The sequence below is a fragment of the Copidosoma floridanum genome, unplaced genomic scaffold (genome assembly GCF_036245765.1).
Source record: "Copidosoma floridanum isolate Cflo_tuat_1 unplaced genomic scaffold, Cflo_Japanese_pri ptg000040l, whole genome shotgun sequence".
NCBI lineage: Eukaryota > Metazoa > Arthropoda > Insecta > Hymenoptera > Encyrtidae > Copidosoma > Copidosoma floridanum.
Window position 1 is genome coordinate 4490754 of NW_028321917.1, and position 6277 is coordinate 4497030.

The following is a 6277-nucleotide window of genomic DNA, read 5'->3' on the forward strand; positions in this document are numbered from 1 at the left end:
CACAACCCGGGGCGCTTACTGGCCACTTTGTTTATTAATTGAATAAATAAAGTAACACAAGCGCCAATCACCACACAACCCGGGGCGCTTACTGGCCACTTTGTTTATTAATTGAATAAATAAAATAACGCAACCGCCAATCCCCTCACAACCCGGGGCGCTTACTGGCCGCTTTGTTTATTAATTGAATAAATAAAATAACGCGAGCGCCAATCCCCACACAACCCGGGGCGCTTACTGGCCACTTTGTTAATTAATATAATAAATAAAATAACAAAAGCGCCAATCCCCTCACAACCCGGTGCGCTTACAGGCCGCTTTGTTTATTAATTAAATAAATAAAACAACACAAGCACCGATCACCACACAACCCGGGGCGCTTACTGGCCACTTTGTTTATTAATTGAATAAATAAAGTAACACAAGCGCCAATCACCACACAACCCGGGGCGCTTACTGGCCGCTTTGTTTATTAATTGAATAAATAAAATAACGCGAGCGCCAATCCCCACACAACCCGGGGCGCTTACTGGCCACTTTGTTAATTAATATAATAAATAAAATAACAAAAGCGCCAATCCCCTCACAACCCGGGGCGCTTACTGGTTGCTTTGTTAATTAATATGATAAATAAAAGAACGCAAGCGCCAATCACAACACAACCCAGGGCGCTTACTAGTCGCTTTGTTTATTAATTAAATAAATAAAACAACACAAGCACCGATCACCACACAACCCGGGGCGCTTACTGGCCACTTTGTTAATTAATATAATAAATAAAATAACAAAAGCGCCAATCACCACACAACCCGGGGCGCTTACTGGCCACTTCGTTTATTAATTGAATAAATAAAATAACACAAGCGCCAATCACCACACAACCCGGGGCACTTACTGGCCACTTTGTTTATTAATTGAATGAATAAAGTAACACAAGCGCCAATCACCACACAACCCGGGGCGCTTACTGGCCGCTTTGTTTATTAATTGAATAAATAAAATAACAAAAGCGCCAATCACCACACAACCCAGGGCGCTTACTGGCCACTTTGTTGTAATCGCCCCGGGTTGTGTGGTGATTGGCGCTTGCGTTATTTTATTTATTCAATTAATAAACAAAGTGGCCAGTAAGCGCCCCGGGTTGTGTGGTGATTGGCGCTTGCGTTATTTTATTTATTCAATTAATAAACAAAGTGGCCAGTAAGCGCCCCGGGTTGTGAGGGGATTGGCGGTTGCGTTATTTTATTTATTCAATTAATAAACAAAGTGGCCAGTAAGCGCCCCGGGTTGTGTGGTGATTGGCGCTTGTGTTACTTTATTTATTCAATTAATAAACAAAGTGGCCAGTAAGCGCCCCGGGTTGTGTGGTGATCGGTGCTTGTGTTGTTTTATTTATTTAATTAATAAACAAAGCGGCCAGTAAGCGCCCCGGGTTGTGTGGTGATTGGCGCTTGCGTTATTTTATTTATTCAATTAATAAACAAAGTGGCCAGTAAGCGCCCCGGGTTGTGAGGGGATTGGCGGTTGCGTTATTTTATTTATTATATTAATAAACAAAGTGGCCAGTAAGCGCCCCGGGTTGTGAGGGGATTGGCGCTTGCGTTATTTTATTTATTCAATTAATAAACAAAGTGGCCAGTAAGCGCTTCGGGTTGTGTGGTGATTGGCGCTTGCGTTATTTTATTTATCATATTAATTAACAAAGTGGCCAGTAAGCGCTTCGGGTTGTGTGGTGATTGGCGCTTGCGTTCTTTTATTTATCATATTAATTAACAAAGCGACCAGTAAGCGCCCCGGGTTGTGTGGTGATTGGCGCTTGCGTTATTTTATTTATTCAATTAATAAACAAAGTGGCTAGTAAGCGCCCCGGGTTGTGAGGGGATTGGCGGTTGCGTTATTTTATTTATTCAATTAATAAACAAAGTGGCCAGTAAGCGCCCCGGGTTGTGTGGTGATTGGCGCTTGTGTTACTTTATTTATTCAATTAATAAACAAAGTGGCCAGTAAGCGCCCCGGGTTGTGTGGTGATCGGTGCTTGTGTTGTTTTATTTATTTAATTAATAAACAAAGCGACTAGTAAGCGCCCTGGGTTGTGTTGTGATTGGCGCTCGCGTTATTTTATTTATTCAATTAATAAACAAAGCGACCAGTAAGCGCCCCGGGTTGTGTTGTGATTGGCGCTTGTGTTACTTTATTTATTCAATTAATAAACAAAGTGGCCAGTAAGCGCCCCGGGTTGTGTGGTGATTGGCGCTTGTGTTACTTTATTTATTCAATTAATAAACAAAGTGGCCAGTAAGCGCCCCGGGTTGTGTGGTGATCGGTGCTTGTGTTGTTTTATTTATTTAATTAATAAACAAAGCGACTAGTAAGCGCCCTGGGTTGTGTTGTGATTGGCGCTCGCGTTATTTTATTTATTATATTAATTAACAAAGTGGCCAGTAAGCGCCCCGGGTTGTGTGGTGATTGGCGCTTGTGTTACTTTATTTATTCAATTAATAAACAAAGTGGCCAGTAAGCGCCCCGGGTTGTGAGGGGATTGGCGGTTGCGTTATTTTATTTATTCAATTAATAAACAAAGTGGCCAGTAAGCGCCCCGGGTTGTGTGGTGATTGGCGCTTGTGTTACTTTATTTATTCAATTAATAAACAAAGTGGCCAGTAAGCGCCCCGGGTTGTGTGGTGATCGGTGCTTGTGTTGTTTTATTTATTTAATTAATAAACAAAGCGACTAGTAAGCGCCCTGGGTTGTGTTGTGATTGGCGCTCGCGTTATTTTATTTATTATATTAATTAACAAAGTGGCCAGTAAGCGCCCCGGGTTGTGTGGTGATTGGCGCTTGTGTTACTTTATTTATTCAATTAATAAACAAAGTGGCCAGTAAGCGCCCCGGGTTGTGTGGTGATCGGTGCTTGTGTTGTTTTATTTATTTAATTAATAAACAAAGCGGCCAGTAAGCGCCCCGGGTTGTGTGGTGATTGGCGCTTGCGTTATTTTATTTATTCAATTAATAAACAAAGTGGCCAGTAAGCGCCCCGGGTTGTGAGGGGATTGGCGGTTGCGTTATTTTATTTATTATATTAATAAACAAAGTGGCCAGTAAGCGCCCCGGGTTGTGAGGGGATTGGCGCTTGCGTTATTTTATTTATTCAATTAATAAACAAAGTGGCCAGTAAGCGCTTCGGGTTGTGAGGGGATTGGCGCTTGTGTTACTTTATTTATTCAATTAATAAACAAAGTGGCCAGTAAGCGCCCCGGGTTGTGTGGTGATCGGTGCTTGTGTTGTTTTATTTATTTAATTAATAAACAAAGCGACTAGTAAGCGCCCTGGGTTGTGTTGTGATTGGCGCTTGCGTTCTTTTATTTATCATATTAATTAACAAAGCGACCAGTAAGCGCCCCGGGTTGTGTGGTGATTGGCGCTTTTGTTATTATTTAAAGCATTAAATTTAAAAGTGGCCAGTAGGCGTTCCGTGTTACTGGGTTATTTAGCATTGGGTTTTTGGGTTTAAGAGCTTGGGGTTTATTTATTTATTATGTTAGATAATTCTGTTGAGTTATGTGGGTTTTTGCGTTTTGCTCCATATAGCCAATTTGAATTTCGCGCTACTTTGGGTGCCACTTTCGGGAGCACTGGGTCGGAGTGTCGGACACGGACCTCGGACCGTTCGACGTTTGATCACATACATAGACATTTTTTGCTTATTTCATTGTGAACGTTCATTTTGAAAAGGGGGTTCCACTGTTCCGCTAAACTTAAAGTGAGTGAACAGACTGAACAGACCTATACCTCTTTTTGCATCAGGCAACAAAGCCTGCCTATGCCTATGGTAGTATGGTCGCAACTATGTTGACTTACAGAGAACACAGTATAGGTCTGTTCAGTCTGCTCACTCAATTCGAGTTTAGCGGGACAGTGGAACCCCCTTTTCAACATGAACGTTCACAATGAAACAAGCAAAAAATGTCTATGTGAATTGTGAATAGCTCCACTCTCGTCAGAGTTTCGGACGGAGGTCGTACTGATTACAACCAGTCAACCAGTGAGCCCAAAGGTAGCACCAAACGTAAACAATAAATTCAAATAAGGTCTACCAATACAAGCGCCTATCACCCAATGACCCGGGGCGCTAACTGGCCACTCGTATAAATAACAAAATTATTGATTAATAACACAAGCGCCTATCACCCAAAGACCCGGGGCGCTTACTGGCCACTGGTATAAATAATAAATTATTAAACACGAGGGCCTATCACCCGATGACCCAGGGTGCTTACTGGCCACACTATTAAATAATTATTAACTATTTATTAATTAATAAGACAAGCGCCTATCACCCGATCACCCAGGGTGCTTACTGGCCACAACGTTATTTATGGGCCATTATGTGATAAGTGCTTGTTTTATTATTTAACACTTCAACATTCATTACAGTGGTAGTAAGCGCCCTCGGTCATCGGGTGATAGGCGTCTGTATTATTAATTAATAATTTATTATTTATAAAAGCGGCCAGTAAGCACCCCGGGTCATCGGGTGATGGGCGCTTGTATTATTAATTAATAATTTATTATTCATAAGAGTGGCCAGTAAGCACTCAGGGTCATTGGGTGATAGGCACTTGTGTTGTTAGACTTGATTTAAATTTCACGCTTTACGTTTGGTACTACTTTTGGGGACACTGGTTAGCTTGTAACTAAAGCAGTACATTTTTATTTAAAAACACAGATGTTTGTATTGATATTACTGAAATCAACTCATGAATTTTTATTATAATTAATCTTACGTAAATGTACATACAAATGAAGTTACTTTTATAATGCACAACATGGGCACTATAGGGAATAGGGGCAGCGACATTCAAAACGACATTCAGTGTCAGAAACTGATCCAGGTTACTTACAGGTATTTTACTTGTGACAAACTGAGTAAATTACAGAAGGTAACTTACCTACCCACCACTGGTGAGTACTGGAGCTGTTCACATAGACATTTTTTACTTAATTCAATGTGAACGTTCATATTGAAAAGGGGGTTCCACTGCTCCGCTAAACTCAAATTGAGTGAACAGACTGAACAGACCTGTGCTGTGTTCTCTGTCAGTCAACGTATAAGTAATGACCATAGGCTTTGTTGCCTGATGGAAAAAGAGGTATAGGTCTGTTCAGTCTGTTCACTCAATTTGAGTTTGGCGGAATAGTGGAACCCCCTTTTCAATATGAACGTTCACATTGAATTAAGCAAAAAATGTCTATATGAACAGCTCTACTGATACTGGGTGTAATCCGCAATCGCCGGACCTACAGTACAGTCTACAGTTGATTCAATCTCATGTAGGACTTGACCAATAACATAACTGCCAGATAAAGATAGATGCCCCGTTACATAGCGAATTCTGCTGTCGCATATCACGCCCCCTTTTATCTTCTATTTTTAAATTCTTATACCTCTATGGCGCTGAAGCCTGAAGCACGAGTAGAAAGTGACAATGAACCACAACATTGAACGTGAATATCTGTTAATCTGTCTCTCTTGCACATTGCCAAAGGTGGGGGTCAGTGGAACCTGTGGAACTAAGGCCAGCTGGTGCAACACTGCAACCTCCCCACCGTTGGCAACATGAGAGAGAGAGAGAGAGAGAGTGTTTGGAAGTTTATTACGCCTCGGGGAGGATCCCTATCTGGTCAAATAGAATTACAGAGGTTAAGCAAATTATAACCTAAAACTTAAAAACTAAGATTTACAGCAGAATGTTCGCTTAAGATTAAGTACTGATGGTGACACTAAAACTAATTTATTTAAAGCAAAAAATAAAATAGCAGGCAGAGGTATGGCTCAGTGAATGCTTTTGATGGCTTAGGAAGGCAGTGAGGCTGATAAGAAAGATGAAAGAAATAATGAAGGAAGTCTTTAACGCGATGGAATGGTTCGAATGGAGGGCAACGCAGGTTTAAATTGTGATGGCTAGAGAAGGCAAGATGATCATTTTGTAGTGGCGAGAGAAAGGCTGGTGAGTGCAGATTGAGTGGAAAGCGAGTGTAAGATGAGGATGTTTATGGGATGAGAATGTCGCGTGACAGAGTTGGTGCAAAGTAACAGATTGCTTGGTATGACGTTTGGTGCGGTGCAAGTGGGAGTTGAAATGAAAATGGCGAGAGAGAGAGACAGATATACACGTTCGATATTGTTTCTCTTTCTACTTGTGCTTCAGCGCTGTACACCGTACAATATAAGAACGAGCAGTCTATTTTTTATATGTCTATGAGCGTGAGCGCGAGT